This window comes from Molothrus aeneus, chromosome 1 (genome assembly GCF_037042795.1).
Source record: "Molothrus aeneus isolate 106 chromosome 1, BPBGC_Maene_1.0, whole genome shotgun sequence".
NCBI classification, from domain to species: domain Eukaryota; kingdom Metazoa; phylum Chordata; class Aves; order Passeriformes; family Icteridae; genus Molothrus; species Molothrus aeneus.
Genome location: NC_089646.1, coordinates 138,697,514 through 138,719,507, shown reverse-complemented (window position 1 = coordinate 138,719,507; position 21,994 = coordinate 138,697,514). Strand labels below are relative to the sequence as shown.

The 21,994-nt window shown below is 35.1% G+C and overlaps 1 long non-coding RNA gene across 1 annotated transcript; it reads left to right on the top strand.

Moving 5' to 3' along the window:
* Positions 1–12,169: 12,169 nt before the first annotated feature.
* On the top strand, positions 12,170–15,270 carry LOC136555494 (uncharacterized). The gene is made up of 2 exons (XR_010783500.1): positions 12,170–13,191; positions 15,005–15,270. It is a non-coding gene; the product is annotated as an uncharacterized lncRNA (long non-coding RNA).
* Positions 15,271–21,994: the final 6,724 nt, after the last annotated feature.

Genomic DNA, 21,994 nt, shown 5'->3' with positions numbered 1-21,994 from the left:
TTAAATTGTCTCTGAATAAAATATGGTATGGATGAGTGGACACAGAATGATACCAGAGGCTACTTCCTGGTACTGAAATATTATTATGGGTATCTTATTATGGGTAAACAAAGTATATAGCCAAAAATTTGTTTTTCATACAGTTGAAATCTTAACAGTCTATTCAAGATTTTTATTTTATTTTATTTATTTTATTTTATTTTATTTCACTTCATTTTATTTCATTTGTTATCAGATTCAGTTACTACCGAGTAAGAAAATAAGGAGTAATGTCATTATCAAAAGAAAAAAAAATCTTTTAGAATACTGTTGAGGTTATTATGCACACATCCTGGTGCCTAACCCATTTTTCTGAGTTTTAACTATCTTTTCACTGTTTCTCTGTATTCTGAGGTAAATGGCTTCAATATAATTGGGGTATTGCAAGTCATCAGCATCCTAAGTCCTTTCATATGGTGTTAATTATGATGGTTTCTTCCTCCTTCTCTCTCCTGACTTTACTTAGAGCTGTTTTTATGGCTTTGTTAAACCCACTGCAGTTTGATTTCACTCCTGTGGTCTGTAACCATTTCATACATATGGTGCATTTTATATATATAGTTTAGGTTTCCTTTGTTCTCTTTATGAGCAAACCCCAAAACCTACTCTTATGTCTGCATTTATTTGAATTGTTTATAACCCTGAGGTCTGGAGCCCGTGTTCTGTCTCTTTGCCACCCCCATGCTTGCACTTCCCTCTATATAAAAACTGCAGCTATACTATACAAATATAAGTGAAAAGAAACCAAATTTGGTATAGCCTCAGTCATTGGAAGAGTTGCTGTTACAGAGAAATCAAATAAAAACAAATTTCCAGGCAGGATGAAGCAAATTCAGACAAAGTAAACTTTGTAACATCGGTCTGGAGGTCCCAACTAAGTCATTACACAGCCTGTTACTAACAATGTCAACCATATATTTACTGAGCTACGGAGCTAAAAATGGTAGTTCACAAACAGAAATCACAAATCACACCAGGTATTGTTCAAGATAAAATCTGTTTTAAAGTTAACAAGGGGCATAGAAAGCCTCAATAATCAGGAATCACTGAACACAAGGACACACAGACGGCCATTAGTACCCCAGCTGACAGAGCTGAGCTGCTGGAAGACACCTTTGCACTCTGAAGCCTTGCTATGATGCTCTATTTTATTTTTATATCTGCTGTATTTTGATTAGACCATTAAAATTATTTCAATTGACTATTTTCTTGGATTCTCAAATAAAATGTGTACTTTCCATACCCAGAACAAGATTTTTAATGCAACACTCATTTTTTTCAAACTAGGAAAAGAAAGTATTGATGAGTTATTAGAGTAGAACTTTTAAGTGATTATTCTGGGTATTATCAGTGCTCAATATCTCAAGAAGATTAATCAGTGAATTTCTAAAATCGCCAAAAAGGAGAAAGCTTTAGTCCTAATTTACTAATTTCCAATGAAGAAATTAGTATTCAATAGCTTTTGGGATCCAGTTTTATATACTTTAAGTTCAAACATCTAGAGAACTGAAATAATCTCCACATTCCACTTTATGGTTTTGCTCTGCCTTATTCTAAAGCGGGTTTGTTGTTGCATTACTGTGAAAGTTGTGAAAGTCATAAATGCCACCCACCTTTTTCAAACATTCTTATCGACTGACTTTGTCATATTTGCCTTTGTATGCAGAAACATAATCACAAAATTAGTTGGGAAAAGTCTCAACTAATACTACAAAATTCCTGAAGGCATCCTTCCAAAAGTTGACTTAGCTCCTCAGCTGAGACCTGGTGAATGAATAATATGGAGAGCACAGATGAAAATTTTTCATAGCAGCACATAAGTGCTGGACTCAAAATCTGGACTCATTTAATGTCTTTTTGTTTTTTCCTGTGTATTTGGAGGCTCTGATTTAACCTGTCCTCGGTATCTAAATTCGCTCTATGAGAGATTTGAAACCTGCTCAAATTTCTATACCTCCTAGTTCTGCTGTCTAATCCGTAAGGACAAATCTGAGCAATATGGTTAGTGCAGTGAGCAGTATTTAGTATAATTGAAGTGACTACTGATTCATTAATTACATGTCCAGTGTAGGCATTTAAGTAAGGGGTAAATCCAAGCTTTTCAAGAGTCTATTTCCTTTATGGATGAAGAAAGAAGCAATTACTCCATGAAGAAAATCAGAGAATTGTAAAGAGTAGGACTAAAATATGATAGCTTTGAAGACTCCAAAAGGTCAGTCATACCAAAATCAGGAAATAATTTCAACACCATTTTAAGACAAAATTAAATTATAAAAAAAAATTATGTAACCAGGGAGCCTTACTAAGAATTTTATTCTTTAATTTTTTTTTTTTCGGGGGGGGGGGGGCGGGGGGGAGGGGGGAGTTGTTTCTGATTGTGTGTTCTTTTTGGTGATTTTTTTTCTCTGTGCAGATTTCATGCTGAGTTCCAGAAAGACAGCTCTCAAATACCATGTTTGCTTATCTCCAAAGAGGCTACAAAATGAACAACAGTCTGAATGCTGATTAAGGTGTTCTGTCTGCATGTCTGAGTTTAGCTATGACTTATCTATAACAGCCAACCATTCAAAACTTAGATTTTCAACAATTATTATTTTTACAAGAAAAAAAAAAGAGAAAAAGGAACTGGACTGAGTCTTGTTGATAAAACTATCTACTGCTATTGTTGATGTATTTTATAATCCATGTTGTAGTGTAAAACATACAAACTTTCCCTCTTTCCTTTTGGAAATACTGCTTTAGTTCTTTGAATCTTGCTCCTGGAATGGTGTACTGGCTTTCTATGTTCTGCAGTGTTTATTCTGCTATCAAAATCTCCAGACTATCTTATCTCTCATTCCTATCTCTTGACACCTTTGTCTCTTTTTATCTGCAGGGATTTTATAGTTTTTGATGATGACACTAAGGTTATTTGATGTTTAGCATATAACTTGGTTTTCAGATTGCATTTTCAAATCTGCTTTTCAATGGTGATTCAATGCTAAAGGAAAGCAAATAAAACTCATTTTGTATGTTATATTTATTTTCATAATAGCAAAATTCCACCAAGAGAAATTCTTTTAAAATGTCTACATTCTCACATCTACTTTTGTTGAAGTGTTTTCTTCTTTTTGATAGGTATTTTGTAATTTAAACAGTTTATCTTTTTGTCACTTTGCTTTGCTCTGTACAGCAGCATTTTTTTCCTTTTCTTCTTTCCTTAATGCAGGTTGAATTCTTATTTTCCAGATTTGAGTGAACAGGTTTTTTATGTATTTCATAGGGCATGAAATATTGGGGAATATTTACAGGGGAATTCCTCAAGCAGCCAGTAAAAACTATGCAATCAGTAACAGAACGAAATACTATGATGATGTTAATGATGATGATGATGATTATTGAGTAATGAAAAGAAGACAGAGTTCTTCCTTTGAAATTAAAATACCAGTCTTTATGCATAGGTTGATAAGCAAATTAAGCTTTGGTATAATTTCTTTTTTTTTCTGGAACAATACTGAATTGAAAAAGCATTTTCATTTTAGACAACCAGATGAAAGTTAGGCTTTCAATTTATAAAGTCATCCTGAATAGAAATGTAGCATTTGGAATAGCAAATTTCAGAGTCTTAATTATCATAGCTGTTCTTTCTGACATGCAATTAAACATTTATCTTTTTATCTCTCTTCTGGGATAGAGTTAATTTTCTTCACAGTACCTGGTATGGGGCAGTGTTTTGGATTTGTGTTGAAATCAGTGTTGATAACACAGGGATTTTTTTTTCATTGTTGCTGAGCAATGCTTACACAGAACTAAGGCCTTTTCTGCTTCTCAGCCACCCCACCAGCAAGGGTGCTGGGGATACACAAGGAGCTGGGAGGGGACACAGCCAGGATAACTGGTCCCTTCAGATCCAAGAGATATTCCAGACCATATGGCATTGTGCTCAGCACATAGAACTAGGGAATAAGGAATGAGAAGGGACTTTTGGAGTGATGTGTTTGTCTTTGAGGTCATCATTATGCATGCTGGAGTCCTACTTTCCTGAGCACCTCCTTGTCCATTGGAAGTTGTGAATGAATTCCCTGTTTTGCTTTGCTTACACGTGCACCTTCTCTATTAAAATGTCTTTATCTCAAATGATGCATTTTCTCACTTTTACTCTTCTGATTCTCTCCTGCATTCCATCAGCGGAGCTGAGCTGCCACCTGTGGTAAAACCACACCAATCTCTTTTTCTGCAAACAGAATATCATGATGCTGTCCATTACACAGTACTGCTGTGATGATACACGGGATATTGTGGAAGATAAAATACCCTGTTGCTTAGCTGTATCTAAAGGAATTCTTGACATGGTGGTGTTCAGACAAAGATCAGGCTTGATGATCTTACTGGTCTTTTCCAACCTTAATGAGTCCTTCATTCTATTAAATAAAGTATGTAGAATTGTCTATTTGGGAATAGGAAAATATAGAAATGAAGATCATTGGAATTTTTAATATAAGGAATTTTCTCTTTATTTACCAGATTATGGTTCTTGAATGAATGTATTTTTGTTTTTAAGACTTCAATAACTTTCTAAAACACAACACTAGCATGTTCCTCAATAATTGAATAGTCTTAGGATGCAAAAACCACTGCAGGGCTGTGTAAGTAATTACTTCTGACATACACAAATAGCAAAATAAAAACTTGAGGCCCTATGTTGCTGTATAGGTTTTATTTTTTGCATATGATCAAGGAGATTAATATTGAATCAATATCCATCTTATTCATTTAACTCAGTTGTTACAATTAGAAATCTAAGGAAGTATCTTCTCTAATTTTGAATCTCTGAAATTCTACTCTTCACAAAGAAATGAACTTCATTCTTCATAAAGGAAATTAATGTAGTGATGTTAGCATAAATTCAGTATAGAAAAACTCACACTGGTAATAAAATTTTGCTCAGAAATACAGTGTTTATGTTTCAAGATTTAAGCAATAGGTTTGTATATTGTCTGCAATTATTGCCAGCAGTTTTGATCAACAAAAATACTAAGTAAATAACAAAGTAAATAATCTTAGCATGGCAAGTAAATTGCGTTCACTTTAGAAAAGTACAATCAATCACTGTATTGTAGCTCACCAGAAGCTTCCTATCTTCCATTCCCAGCACAGCATGATTTGCTGGTGTTAAACACCAAGAAAATCTATGCTGAAAATGACACTGCTTTTTAACCAATTCACATGGTCTTTGATATTAAATTTATATACTTTAATAAGAATAAATAAATCAATCAATTTTCATAGATCATCCATCTTAAAAAGCAAAGGAAAAAGTCCTTAAAAACAATGAAAAAATATGATGAGTCATTTGGATAAAGCAGCTAATTTTATCCATTCCATAATTTTACTTCAGTATATTTAACAGAGAACTCTAAAGATCAGAAAGGGCATCTGTCTCAGCAGACTTGAGACACAAGTCTCACATCACTTTTCCAGTGGTATGGTAATCATGATTTTCTATTTCATCCCTTGCTACCTATAAACCAACTAAAATATCTCCTAAAGTCACTTGGATTCTCTGTTTTAAACTCTTTCTAAGGAAGTTTATTTATGGTTGCTAAAACTATATTATTTTCTTTTCTGAAGTCTTGTCTTGATTTCCCCAGTGACAAAAGATAAAAATGTATTTCCCTTCAGCTGTCAGTTTTTCTTATGGTGCTTTAGAGAGAGAAAGGTTTCCTGTATTGATCTTAGTTTTTTTAATTTGTGTGTCTTTTAATTTCTTCTATGAGGTAATTTCTGAAGAGCTAAAAATGGACTGAATCTTAACTTTGTTTTGAATACAACGGGGCTTGCTTTTGCAAATGTTTTACTGCTTTTACTAGTGCTCATCCAGGATAAGGTCTAAATGTGTAAGTAGAAAGAATCTGCACTGGATTTGAAGTGATTTGCCTCTGGCACCGTAGCAAACTCACTGAGAAATGAGGAGGCTGTGGGTGATAAAAGGGAAATAAGTGAATTATAGATGACTATGCTTTGCATCCCCCAATGAAGAACTGATAGAGATATCATATGAGTGAAGAATTAAGTAGGAGCACTGCTCAGGGGATTTCATGAGCACTATGGGCAATACCTACTATGAGACCAGAGAACATCAAACTCCCCTCCCCTCTGCCTGCCCTGGAGGATTCCTTTCCTGAAGATCCAGCTTGTTCTAGCTTACATGCAAGGTTTCAGAGGAATCCTAGAACTTCTTTAATTAACTAATACCTCTGTGAACTAGAAAGATTTGGTTTTTCTGCCTCCTTCAAATCTGTTTTTCATGTCTGCGGTTTAGCTCAGCTCTTGCTGTATTCTGTAACAGTGCATTTCTCAAGAGGAGCTGGAAGTTAGTTAGTAAGACTCAAGTTAGAAGTTCAGCCTCATGGTTGTGTTCCAGGACAAAGAGAAACTCTAAGTGATTCCTTATAAACTCAACTGTCTCTTGCATCTGTTGCTTAGACAAAGAAAGCAAATAAATTGTACTAATAAATGGAATGCAGCACTTTAATTTGTTCTGTTGGTCCTACTTCTATGAGAAAGATGTAACTTACATCATAAGGAGACTCTTCTTACGACCCTCAAATAATAAAAATTAAAAAAATCCTTTTAATTTTCAAAGTAAAGCAGATATAAATTGAAATGAAACAAAAGAACTATAAGGAAATGTGCAACAGGGTTTGCAAACACATATGTATGTCTTATATCCTTGTCCCCAAACTCATCAACTCAGGCTTTAAATGGCAAGTACATTTGATCCAGGCCCACAAATATGGGCTTTGCAAGTGATATAGAAATCCATGCTATTTAATAATGGCACAAGAGTATTATGCATCCTGTGATGGTAGAAAAACAAAATTATAAATCTTATGCCAAATGTGCCAGAAAAACTAACATTTTCAACATCTTCTTGAAAAGCTTATAAAATTCAGTGTAATTTATCCTTCTAATATTTTGGAACTTTGTTAATTTCCATGGTACCCCTACTTCAGCCTATTCAAAGGCATAAATTCTCTTCATTTACAACTTGAACTGTAATTTAGCTTTTTTTCCCTATCATTTTAGGAAAAGAAAGTACAATGCTCTCTGTCATCTAACCTATTAATTTTCATGTTTGTACTGGTACAATGAGATTGCTTGCCTAATACGACACATGAACAAGTTTCAAAGCTGGTCATAAGACCTTTGTTTTTTTTTTTTTTTTTTCATGTCCTCTCTCTTCTGTATTCATCAGATCAGAGCATTTAACTATGAAAACCCTTCTACTTTTTGAAGGCTGTGACAGATAACCCAGTCATATAAGTTATTTCACCAACAAATTGAAGTTTATTATTAAATTGAAATTTATCATTAAAGTAATTTTTGCATCCCCTTCATCCTTCCTTGCTTCCTTCTGATTTATATCCTTTCACTACATCATTGTCACTGAGATAATTCTGGAATATTTTCACTAATTTTTAATTTCTAGGGTAAATAATAATCTTAATAATTAATAAAAAATTATTTTACAGAAAATTTCTAATAATATAATAATATTTTTCTGCTACCAGCATGTTCCATTTATTGCTAGTGTTTATTTCCCAGATGATTACAGTCTTTCATCTTCCTTCTTCTTTGCCCTTTTTTGCTTGCCAAATTGCTTTTTTTGTCCTTCTCACCCTCCTCTACTTGTGGCTCTGATGCATACAAATTCATTTTTCAAGATTACATGAATCTGATAAATAACTGATCAGGGCTATAGGAAACACAATTCAGATTAAACCAACAGGAATCTGCCTCTAACGATGGTTCATTCACCATAAATTGTCAACAATATCCAGCAGAGGTAAATCTGAATGGCCCAGCCCCTAAAGTTGGGGCAAAGAATAATATTTTTTTTTTTTAGCTTTTGAGAGGAACAAAGAATCATTGAAAAATTATGTTCTCCTTGCTGTCCTTTATTGGATAAAATTATATAAAATAAAACAAGTACTTCTATGAGGCAGCAGACTAATGCTTAGCTATTGGTGATGGAAAGTGTTTTTCAATCTTCCACCAAGCTCTTATTAAATCACCAGTAACTGCAAGAGGTAAGCATTCAGTACTTCCTCTCAGTGTTAGGCCAATAAAAGTTACCTGTTTGAAGTATGTCCTCTGTCCATAGAGGCATACTAATCAAAAGCATTACGAAAATTTGAAATGTTTCATTTTTAATGATAAAAACTTCTGAATTTGTTAATATTCCACCATCCATATCTTAATAAGTCTCATTCTTCAAAACTGTTTTTCAGAGTAAACCTACATTGTCTCCTTTTTCCTGTGATTCTGGAGGAGTCCTTTTCAAGCATTCCCCCTCTTTGGGTGGACCATGATACGGTAATGCATTATTTGAATTAAGTAGATAGATGTCTTATCCTACTTGAGGACTACTAGTGCTATTCCCTTTTAATAGTAATGTTTATTATCTCAAGTGCTGCTGAGTCAGTAAAGTGAATGACTCACTGACTTTTTCACATTAACTTTTAATTTTGTTTGCCTTGGATATATCTACTTGAATGTATTTAGTAAATGAAAACCAAACAAACTCCTGAGATTCAGAGTAATTTATATGTCAGAAATGTCAGCTGACTGAACAGTTTCTGAACAAATGGAAGACAGGACAGTGCCATAATCCTTAATACACCCATGTGGCATTTACTGGCAGCAACCTGAATGGCATTTCAGTATGAAAGGTTGAATTAGGAGCTATTACTTAGCCCAAGTAAGGCTTATAGTATAGAGTCCTCTGTTGGAAGTTTGAAATATCAAGGGGAAAAAGCAATCAACTGGCTGCCACAAAGGGCTGAACCTTTTACAGTCAGGAAAGGTTTGATGTGGATTCTTTACCAAATTCCATTGCTGCCATTTCAGTCGCCCTGCCCCAGTTGTTTCCACTGATACAATTATCCCTGGGGAAGGATTGGGGGAAAAAATACTTTTTGTTTCACTTTTTTCTTTCTCTCCAAATTATTTTTATGGAGATCAGTTCCTTCACCTGGCATTTCTGGAACTCCCCAAAATTCCAATCAGCACAGCTGATACTGCAAAGGGAAGGCCATGTGCAGGATTTGGAGGCTGCTTGCCACTTGAAATACAGCCAGGAGAAATGCATGTCAATTCACAGCCTTTTCTATAACTAAGGTAGGAAAAGTAGCTATAAATAATAAATAAAATAAAATTTTAAAATAATATTCTGAGTTACCTAAATTAACCCACTAGCTTTGAAAAATGAAACACTGCACAACAGATGTATGGGGGGGAAAAATCAATTTTTACTCATTTTGTGCATTGATCCTTTACCTTGTTCACCAAGTTAAAAAAAAAATCTTCTTAAGATTTGTACAAATTAATTTTTTTTTACACCTGTTGAAGTGACAAAGGCTTCTGAAAATAAAACTCTTAGAAAGTTCCTGTGATTTAATTCATCAAAAACATAATCTTAGGAACTTGACTTTAATAATCTTTTTTTTGAAAATTATGACTTCTGCATTAAAATTTGCATTATCATTTTTTTATTTAGTCTTTTATCTACATCATTACAACCTCAAGGATGAGATTAGTCTTTTCATTTTGGAGTGAATTTTCATATTATACACTAGTTGTGATCTAGTCTGCAAAAATTTTTGATGTTAGGTATCAAACCACTTTTTCTTTTGCCAGTTTTACTGAATGCCATGAAATAATGTTATGACTAGTCCAAGTTTTGCTGAATAATGAAATTATGCTGTTCCAAGTAAAACAGAGGGTAGTCTTGATGTCTCCCTGTGAAACTCTTTCAGCTCCCATATTTTTAACCTTTTAGCCACAGATCTACAGTTCACCAGTATTTTAATTGCAATATATTAAAGAAAAAAAATGTGAGAGTAGGATGTTGTCAAAGCTGAGAAATTTTTCTTTTATAGTTTTTGAGTTCCTTATAACCACATGATATCTTTGTGTTTTTACAAGCTGGAGAAGTGGATCCATGTGAACCATGAGGGCCAACAAGGCCAAGTCCAAGGTGCTGCACCTGGGTCAGGGCAGCTCCAGGTGCCCATACAGATGGAGAGCAGCCCTGCCCAGCAGGACCTGGGGCTGCTGCTGGATGGGAGGCTGGGCATGAGCTGGCAACGGGCACTCATAGGCCAGACGTGCCCTGGGCTGCATCAAAAGCAGAGTAGGCAGCAGGTCTAGGGAGGGAATTCTGCCCCTTCCACTCTGCTGGGCTGAAATCCCACCTGGAATGCTGCATCCAGCTTTGGACTCGTCAGTGCAGGAAAGAATGGACCTGTTGGAGTGGGTGCAGAGCAGGCCCATGAAGAGGATTCTGGTCAGCTCTCCTGTGAGGAAAGGTGAGACAGCTGGGGCTGTTCAGCCTTGAGAAAATGAAGGGAAGGGAAGGGAAGGGAAGGGAAGGGAAGGGAAGGGAAGGGAAGGGAAGGGAAGGGAAGGGAAGGGAAGGGAAGAGAAGGGAAGGGGACCATATTTTTTTTATTTTCAGTACTTCAGAAAGATGAGGACAGAGTTTTTAGTAGGGCCTGTTGCCATATGACAGGGGATTATGGTTTTCAACTGAAAGAGGGTAGATTCAGATTAGATAGAAGTAAGAAATTTTTTATCATGAGTACAGTAAAACACCAGAAGAGTTTTCCCAGGGAGGTGGCAGATGGCCATACTTGGCAACATTCAATATCAGGGTAGGTGGGGCTCTGAGCAATCTGATCTAGTGGGAGATGTCCCTTGTTATTGCAGGGTCATTGGATTAAATGGCCATCAGAGGTCTTTTCCAGCTCAAATGCTCTATGATTCAAACTACTCAAGATCCAAAGTGCTTTTTAGGATCTCTAGAGTACTCTGCCACAGAACAAACCTAAGAAATTGAGAATATGAGATCTGAGCTAATTTAATGGGTGTAGTGAGGTACCTTCACTCAGGGTGAAAGTCTTTTAGCTGTTTCTTGAAGGAAATTATTCAAGATAGTATTACATTGTTGACCAGGATTTGATAATTTTTTAGATGTTACATGCTTGAAGGCTCAGGTGGTGTCCCTATTTTCAAAGCCTCTGCTAACATCTTACACTTGTCATTTTCTGCATTTCATTTTTATTCTAGAGTTATAAAAAAAACACCTACTTTCTGTGAAGATCTATTTGCTACAGAATTTTTTTAAAAAATTATTATAAGAAGAGGTGTCATAATAGCAGAAAATTCAGCTGGAGCTAGATTGAGTTAGGTAGTATTAAACCTAGTTGTTGCAAGGAAACAAGCAAGTTTTATCTCCAGGCAGGCCAAGATCAATTGGGCAATTTTACCTCTGAGGCCCTGAAGAGTTAGGCAATATGGACAGCAATACTATATTTTCAGGGCTACATTAGCTCTGAATAGTTTACAATTCATCTACCTGAGCAAATAGTAGGTATTTTATGCAGAAGAATCTAAGACAATCTGGAAGAAATAAAGATTTCCTGATTTTTATTCAGGATTACTCTAGGTGTTTTCAGCCCAATCAAATTACAGTGAATCCAATAGTCCTTTGTGGATGCATATACAATATTTTCAGGTGCAGTGCAGGGAAAGAAGGTCAAACACTTGATTTAACATGGTGTGCTATGGTTCCAGGACCATCATGGAGTTATTAGCAACACATTTTGCATAAGATCCTGGTCCTAGCACAAGCCATGCACACATGGAAAGAGCAGCTGGAGAACCTTGCATCCATGGGCCAAGTGAGGAGCTTTAAGTGACTCCCTGCCCGGTGGCTTCAGCACTGGTTCTGCTGGCACAGAAACTGTTCTGAGCATATCAGTGGTGCCCTTGGGTGCATGGTGCAGGCCTGTGAGCATGGATATTAGCAAATTGCCACCAAACACCCCTCTCTAACACACCAGATGTATCATGTAGATGTCCCTGTTCATGCCTCTGGATTTTGTGTTTGGCCATTATTCCACCAGAATAAAGTGGTTCCTGCTTTCTTTGATCCCCATGCTGTGAAAAAACCAGCATTTTCAGAAAACTTTTCCCCATAAAAGGATCGGTACTAGGTCCAATGCTATTCAAAATCCTTGTAAAGTATCTGGATTACAGGACTTTATGCCTCCTAAAAAAGACTGCAGGCATCATCAGATTGCGAGGGAAGGCAGATACACTGCAAAGGCAAGCCACTGCATGGAGACACTGCAATGAGCTGGAAGATTGGGATAGAAATAATGCTATGAGGTTTAACAATGGTATATAGAAAGTACTACACAGGAGAATAGTCCCCAAAGGAAATACAGATTGAGGTATAGTTCTGCTGAAGTCCCTCTGTGGACAGTAAAATGAACATTGATTAGCAGTGTGGAAGGGCAGCAAGGAAAGCAAACCTGTGCTGCATTTCTAAGATATCCAGCAGATAAAGGTGTGTGGTTAGTCCACTTCACTTGCAACATCATAGACAACACCTGGAAAAATGTGTCTAGCTGTGGCTTCCCCCAGCTCAAATAAGAAGAAAAACTGTAATGTTGGAAAGGGCTCAGTGAGGCCCCAGAACTCTGATGATTAAAAGACTGAAGAACTCGAGGCATGAGAATGTTGAAGAAAGTGGCTTCATTTCTTATGAGAGGAGGTTGCTGATGGACATGTGTGAGTCTAATCACTGCCTTCCAACACCTAGAACATAACTACTGTAAAGATGGGGATACTTCCTTTGCAAGAATATATGGTGGTAAGACTACATGCATGAATTTGTTCAGGGGGAAATCCCAACTGGATATAAGAAACATAATCACGTCTGTGGGAATAACAAAATACTGCAATAAGTTGCCCAGAGGAGTGGTTCAATTTCTTTGCGGGAAATATTCAAGACAGTTTTGACAGAGCCATGAATAGTCTAATTTAATGCCTCCTTTCAACAGAAAGGTGAATATCTGATCCCAGAGCTCCCTTCTAACCTGGACTTTTCTATGATTATGTCATTTTCCTATGAAATTTCTTGTATATATATTCCAGTTGAAGGTGATTTGAAATACAGGGTCTAAAGGAACATTGGTATTAGAGCTGTATGACTGCAAGAAGCTTTAAAGATTCAAAGAAAGAAGTCAGACAGAAGGGATAAAAAAAAGATAGCCCCTTCAAAGAAGCCATCTAGAATCACTACATCCAAAGTCTACAGAGGTTAATAAGAGTCTTTTTCTGTGACTACAATGGGCTTTGGTTATCCCTTTAAGTGTTCTGGCTTATATTCTTTTTTTTTCCCTCCACTTTTTTTTCTTGTGGATGTCTAAGAATGTTTAAGAACACCTAACATTGTCCATATTCTGTCTGCACATTGGACTGGAATTTTTTTTTCATTTCATACATCATTGGCACTTGCTATTCTGATTCTTTTTTCTGAAAAAAAGGGTGCTAATCTTTACCACTCTGGAGACAAAAAAAAAAGAAAAAAAAAAGAAAAAGTCATGTATTGTTACAGAATTGAGGAGCATTGGCTGTGTGCTTTAGTAACAGAATATATGTTGTATAAAAGATGACTTATATCCTAATTTTAATGAATAAATGTAGATATTTTAACATAATTTTAAAATTATATCTGAAAAAAACAGAGAACATGTTAATATAACTATGTATGATAATATATTACCGAGTGTGATTGGTTCTAATTTAATAGGCACTAATAAAAATTTCCACAAGCCAAAGGATTTGAGTTTGCAAGGAGCTCTGTGTTAAAAGAAATGGAAAGAGGGAAAGGAAATTCTTTTAAAACACTGCTTTAAAGATGAACAAAAGGCTCTTCCTGTTCAGTGAAGCTGTCTGTGAATGTAAGGATGGCTTGAGTCTCTGTCTAGCATGTTAATCAAAAGACCATCTTTAGGAATAATAAGATACTTTTTTTAGCATGTACAGCAGATTATCTATTCAATAGTTCAGTGCTCTCTATCATCAGTGTACAATTTACTAAGGAGGTATGAAATTTGGGCTGTATGTTTAGGGGATCTGGATATGTAATTTCTAAATATGCAGAAGACCCTAAAATCAACAGGTTGGGATCCATTTAATAACTTTTTACTTGCCACAAATCTAATGACAAATACCTATCTAGGCTTCATTGGTATTTATAGCAAGAGACAAGTATATCTAGTCTTTCTGCAATGTTTATCCTGGGCAGGTGTCTTAACTGATCACAGAGGCATCCTAAGTTCCTAACACTTAAGAAGGCTAATATTAGTTGCAATCAATTATGTTCTAAGGGTAAACTGGATGTGTTAAATGTCCAAAAAGGTGAAACGGTAGAAACAAATGGTTTTGGGCCTTATGACTTCAAATTAATTAAATGTATCTATTAAATATATCCATTTACAGAGAGGTGATGATACGGTGCTAGAGATAGAATATTTTATTTTAGAATATACTTTCAATAGTAGAAGAGAGTAGGGTGTTCATTTCCTCTTGCTCATTCTGTTGATTTTTGTAGGAAAAAGAAATCAAACTTTTGGTAAAAAAGATATTGCATTTTTTATTTCTTTAAAATACAAAATGAAAAATCATAATGTGGAGATTTGATAATTTTCCATAGGACTGATTTCATTAGTAAAAGGTCTGTACTTCTTGTAGTTAATATAGAAACAGCCTTTAGTGCAGAATATATACAAGTATTTGAATAAAGACACAAAAATGTCTCATGCACACCCATAGAAAATCAACTGTTTGAGAATGATAATCATTTTTAATGAGGTAACATTGAGGAATTTATTTCTATTTTAGAGGGTACTACAATGAACAACAACAATGTTATCCTTCTATTATTTTTTTTCTGCGACACACAGAGAAAAGATTGAGAATAGCAACAGTAAAATCAGAGTAACTGAATAAGTCTAGCCTGTTTCCTATTAAACTTCTCTGATGCCTATTATGTAACCAAAGGACTTCCATGAAGTAGAAAGGAGCAGATTTTAAAAATTGCAATTGATTTTTGGTTTTTATTTTACAGGATACACCAGGGTAAAAATGAAGGAAAAATGTTGTTGATTAATATTCCACTGGCAGCTGGGTCCCTCCATAGTTCTCCAGCCTGATGTGTGAATTCCAGAAGACTCCATTTCATGACTTGGTTGTTCTGCTTATACTGTAGTAATGCGTGGAAACTCAGTGGGGCAGCTTGCAGGCATAGTAACTTCATCTATCAATAGATTGAAATATGCAAATTAAAAAAGGCGCAGAATTAAAATATTTTTCAATAAAATATTTGCTGTATATTTTACTGCATCCATTTTATGTTGGAAATGACATTTGCCTTTTTTACTTCAAATGGATGGGATAATTTTTCTTCTGAATAGATTTATTTAAACATGCATGATTTGACCAGTGTCTTAAAACTTTCTTTACTCTATTGTTTTTCTCACTGAATTTAAAATGCCTTACATCTGTGCATTAGAAACTTCCAGCTAGGATCACAGAATCACAGCCTGAGTCAGGTTGGAAGGGAGCACAGTGGTCCAAATTCCCTTGTCCAACTTCCCTGCTCAAGCAGGCTCATTCCAGATCACGCTGCACAGGATTGTGTCTGAGTGGTTCTTGATTATCTCCAGTGAGGGAGATTCCATAAATGCTCTGGGCAAATACGATTTCTTATTGCAAAGATTTGAGTACCTTAGAGTCAGTTTTTAACTCTTCTTGAAGTATTCATATCAAACCATGAATGCATAATATGTATTTTAATTTCTCTAACAATCACTGTTTTCCAACTCTTGGCTTTGGCAAAGAAAATTCTTTTAAATGCAAAGGAAGATTGACAGTAGTTTCTACCTGAGCTATAGTTCAGCTACTTGCAGCATTGCTCCTTTTCTCATTTTTCTTTGCAATGATGGAACCTTTCTGGAGAGGTATTTGACCTCTAAACTTATCAGAGTACCAAATGTAAGGTGCTATTAGAGTTCACTGGGACTGAAAACAGTCAGGACACCTATGCACCAATTAATGCTGCAAAAATATATATAATGACAAATCTATAAGCATCTTTATGAATTTATAGATAAGGCAGTTGTGCAGTCTCTTCAAGGTGGACTTGCAAGGTACACAGACTTAAAATAAGGGTAAGTGAAAATATAAAGTGGGTAGCAATGCCTTCTAACCAAATAAACTCATCGTTAAAACTTTAGAGATCCAAAATGCATCTGATTTAAATTTCTGCTTTTCTGAATTCAGAAAAATTTTGTAGTCATGCCTTAAAGATCAGCACCAGTAGCCTTCATGATTAGCATAGCTTGCATTGCAGATCACATCCTAAAGGGAATAGTTAATTTTTCTGGCGTGAAGCAGGGGTAATTAAGCAACATGCAAAAGAGAATCCTTATGTTTTCTTCCATCCAATCTCTCAGATATTATTCTGAAGGGATTTTTTAATATAAAATATTCCTTCAAGGAATAACTGACTCAGATGGATCATGTGTTTCTGTGTTCTGTGTTCTCATAATGATTTCTGCTGGTATTTAAAGTAATAATATGCCTAAGTGATAAAGTCTGGTCCTGAATTTAGAGTCTGTTCAGATTTATGTATGTAATTTAGTTGTGAAAACTGAATCAGGATCCTGCTTCAACTTCAAGCTGAGTGAATTAAGATCAAGTGAACAGATTTAGATGCAGTAAAAATTCTACACCCCCAAATTAATCTGAATATTATTCTTTTATACATAGATATGCACACTCTTCATGAAGATTGCAGCCTAAAAATATCTGTATGAGGCCCTGCCAAAGTAAATGCCTTCACCCTGGCCAGAATTTGGAAATATATTTAAATGTTTTGGTAATGTAATCCTTCTCCTTTGTTCAGTACTAGTGAGCACATTGTGATTTTTTTTCTGAAGCCTGTCTATAAAAAAAGCAGATTTTCTTCTCAGAGAATAATAGCAAGCAGGATTTTATAAATAGGCAATTTTTCAGATTTGGGTTCTGTCTATTGGGTATGACCAATTATAGACACATTATAGCAATTTCTTAATTTGATTATATAAGGTACAGATATTTGAGTGTTCAAGATTGTGAATTAACCATATCTCTGTTCTTAAGTTTTAAAGAGCAACTATTCCAATTGGGTCCACTGGAAAAATGACAATGAGGGTTTTTTTTGCCAAATTAATTTAGCAAAAACATAGATGTACAGTGTCACTGTCATATTTTCTGAAAAATCCCTTTGCCAGGATTTCTTCTCCTGGGAAGCTGAGAAGCCTCAGAGAAAAAGGAAAAACAGTATTATCTCATTTGCTTCTCCTGTGTTTTGCTGTTTTGGAATGTGGTTGGAGATTGTTTATCCAACATGTGAATTGTTTTTATTTAATGACCAATCACAGTCCAGCTGTGTCAGGACTCTGGAGAGTCACAAGTTTTTCATTAGTATCTTGTTAAGACTTCTGTAAGTATCCTTTCTCTATAATATAATATAATATAATATAATATAATATAATATAATATAATATAATATAATATAATATAATATAATATAATATAATATAAATTAGCCTTCTAAGAACATGGAGTCAGATTCATCATTCCTTCATGCCACGGGGGACCCTGAAAATACCACAGTGCAGAGTTTCAGAGAGAAAGAAAGCCCTGTCTTCTCTTTATGTGAGAGGAGCATAAAATAGGGCTATCAAGAGCATATCATTTGTGCAGGTTTTTAACCAAGAATTCCTCTCATTTTTAAAAGCACTAATACCTTTTGCAAGCTTGAATTTTTTCATGCAGGTAGCCTGACGTGGAAGAAAAAGTGGATCGGAAAGGGCTGTTAGAGATAACCTTGATAGCAATAATATGGCTAATATATCACAGAAATTTGAGATCTGGGTGCTAAGATAGGTCAGTGAAATTAAGCAAACTCTCATTTTATCTTTTCTTTCAAGCATTACCTGAAATTGAAATTATAGCATGTTGAAGACAGAGAATGATGATGGCACTCTCAAGAGACCTGAGAGAAGTTGACTGAATATATTCCTCATTTGGGAACTAAACATCAAACTATGATATGAGAACAATTTTCTGGATGGGAGAGAGGTAAATGGTCTGGTACTGGAGAGTTTCTCTACTAGATAAAGCTGTGGGGGAATCAAGGTAACAGTTTCCTGATCATCTCCCCCTCCAAAACGACAACTGTTTTATTATGGATCCACATGCAATAATAACATGCTTTATTTTCTAATAATAAATTTTTCTGTGTTTGATATACAGAATCAGAATTTACTTCACCTGATTTCAACAACAAAATTAAGAATCTATGGAAATATCCCCAAAGGCTAACTCTAGCCCAGTGATTTTAATCTTCCTCTGATTCCTCTGTCATTAATAAAGACAACTAGGCTTTTATCCCAAGGGACAGTACACCACTGAGGATACCAGGAAAATGTAGTTAATGATTTGAAAAATTCTGTCTGGATATCAAGTTAACAATAGTAGTTCTAAGAATAAAATCTACTGTTTTGAAATTATTTTTTTTATTTCACTGACCATTTCATCACAGCTATGAAGTAATATTGTAGGATAATAATTTAGAAGGAATAAAAATAAATCATTTTATAATTGCTAAAAGTTTAATTTTATTTTCCCAGTTGTCCAAAATCATCAATTGTCACTGGAAACAGATCCTCCAAAAAACTGGAGAAGTTTATCAAGGGTGTGTTTATTGTATTACACATTTTTTGTCATTACATTACACATTATTTTGTTATGGTTTCTATTTTTTTTAAGGTTTTTCTTCTTTTGTTTCTTCCTTCCTTTCTTCCTACATGCTAAGGGAAATGGAATAAAGGAAAACATGGCTTTGGAGCACATTTTTGAGAGTCAATTTGACAGACTTATCATGCACACTTAGTCAACATTCTTAGTTTCATTGCCTCCCAGCAACTGTTCACCTTTCATTTTAAGATTTTTTTCCAGAACTATTCACTTGGAATTTACTTATTAAAAAAAAAAAAAAACCCAAAATACCAAACAAAAACTAACAACAAAAAAAAACCCTATCAAAATATCAATCTTGCCAGTGGAAACACTGAGGAATACTTTTTTGGCATAGGAATGATAGAATAAAAATGATCTCTGTATTCATTCTAATATCAATGTTATTTGTTACAGTAAGAGACATAATGGGTGAGATTTTATCAGACTATAAAAGAGGTAATGTTGAATTACTGACTTATTAAATCTACTCTGGTATTCTGATTCCATAAGCAACTGCCTGTACTTGATGCTTCAAATAACAGCAAAAGCCACGATAAAGCACTTGTCCATTGTTTAATGTCATAATGAGAAAAGTTATTTCCTGACTCCCACAGATTATCAGTTTATGCCCTGAAGCATACAATTTTATTGTAATTATGTTAGCTTGCATAGTTGTAACTGTTATTAATGATCATAAAGTTGTAACTTTGCCATGTAAATGTATTGCAGAAAGAAATAGGACAATGTAAAGGGTAACTAACCTTGACATCAGCCGAAGCTGTGGGAGCCCAGCAAACAGGTCATTTACTGAAGTGTTAAAAATACAGTTTTGGTTCTAAGTACATATCTAATGCAAGGTGGGGAAAAGAGTCCACATTCTTTAGAGTCATTATGGTTTTATGGATAGTGAGTAGGTCATGTAAAGGTTTGCACAGAAAATGTGCAATGGCTGACATAGTTTCAAATTGCCAGAAGGTTTAGGTAATAGCAATCTGAATGAAATGGGATGAGCTGACTGAATATTCTGTTGGGGAAAAAACCCTCTTCAAGTTGTGTGGGGTTTGTTCTGTTTTTGGTTTGGTTGTGGTTTTTTTGTTCCTTCACATTCCTCTTTCTGGCATTATGTTTGCTTTAGTTCTAGTTTTGGATCAATAGGAGAGAAACGGTACTCTATGGCTTCTAAAGATCATTTTGAATGAAAGCTTAGTATCAATATGCAGAAAATATTAGAAATTAAAACCTGGAAATTATATTGGAGACCATGCAAAAAGGAGGCTTGAAAAAGCTGAGAAAGGGCTAAATGGAAATATATCTCCAAAATGACAAAAATTATAATGATGAGATGAATTGAGGTTTTGCATTCTAATGGAAAATTTTTGGAGTCTAATCTAGATATGTCTAAATGTTTACTAAAACCTACATAATTAAATATATTGTCACCAGCAAAACATTTTATACAGAAGATACATCCTGAAAGGATTAAAATAATAAAGTTTAATTTTTTTTTCCCTATTCTTAATATTCAGATTTCCCAGCATGGTTCATTATTCTTATTTTCCACCATTTCAATATGGAAATTTTGCAAAGACTAAGCATATGATACAATTTAGGAATTAAAGATTTTGCATTTAACATTGTGGAAAAAGCCAACAACTGTTGATTGTTAATAGGTGGAAATGTATGATGCTTTATGTCTTTCCATTCCAAGTTATGTTAGCACAGTTACACTTTTCCTGCAGTGTAATTGTGACTAAGTGAATAAAATGTCAGTTGGGATAATGAAATAAGAGTAGCAAGATGGTGCCGAAAATTAACTGCCAAACTAGCAGCTACATTAGCATGCTAATGTTTGTTTCAGTCTTTGACTTTAGCAGGTTTGAAAAATAGCAAAGAAAAACACTTCTGTGCTCTTTGCTCCTGGCTAGACCCTTCAGGAGGAGTCTAGCAGTTTGTTTGGAGCAGACATTTAGGATTGAGGTAGCAAATTTCTGAATATATGTTATTCCAAGAATGTTTGACATTTTGCCTGCAAAGCTGTTCTCTAGTCCTGAAAGAAGAACAGGCATGTTTTTGTACCAAAGAAACAGAACCATCTTGTTTCATCTCTGGGGATGCACAAGACTAACAGTAAACAAGTAATGAAAAATCCTTTTTCACAGTGTCCAGTAATTGCATGTATGACACTGTAACTACATATGACATATTTTGGGTTTTTTAATCAGTGTGTGTTACTACTGCTAAATCTTAGTGGAACAAGAATTTATTTTGGCAAGATATATGCATGGTGTTTCATCCAGAAAGCAACTAAGTTGTCGCTCGTATCAGTACATGGTCATAAACTAAATAGATATCAATATCACAAAATTCCTGTACACATTATTGTACTATTATATTATAGTGTTATACTATATATGTTTTTATATAAATTATATATTTATATACTGGGCTCTGTTGTTGTCAGAGAAAATTATTAACAAATTTGGAATAAGAATGCATGTGACCAAATTATATAAAGACTGTTAAAGTCACATCTGACCTTTTTTGGACTTCTCCCACCTCAAAACTAGGGTTTTTCAAAGTTCAGGAGGCTCTTAGTGTATTTTTGAAAATTCCTTTTCAGTGATAGAAAATTGCATCATACCCTAATATGGAACCTATACATGACATTGTAGGCAGAGCTGTCTGTAAGCTCTCTAGAACACTACAGAAGACTCCAGCAGAAAATAAATCGATGATTCACAGTATACTTGAGAAACTCATCTGCAGACTGATTACTCCTGCCTCTTATTGCACTGCTGCCTGTGTAACCATTGCCATTAAAAGGAACTGTAGCTTAGTATTTGCTCCCCAATTTTGTTGATAGTATTTGTCTGGTAAGGTGTTGTGATTTAGGAACGATACTCCCCAGGTTAGTACTCCCACAGACACTTCCTGAACTATGCACTACTCATTTGGTCCCCTTGCTGCCTTCTCTCCTGAGGTGGGCTAGAGAGGAGAATTGGAGGCACAAAAAGGAAAGATCACAAATTGAGATAAGAACATTTTCCTGGAAACAGCAATGAGAGAAAACTGAATAGCAATAACAACAATATTAATGGCTCAGAATACAAGGAAAAAATGTTACTGCCCACTGTAAAAGGCCCTGACGATAGGCAATAGCCCAACACTCACTCCAGCTTGAAAGCAGCATTACCCAACTGTTCTCTCCAGCCACCAACCCACCTCTCCCTCTGCCAGAAGGAACCCTTGTCCTCATAAGAGACTCCCTTCC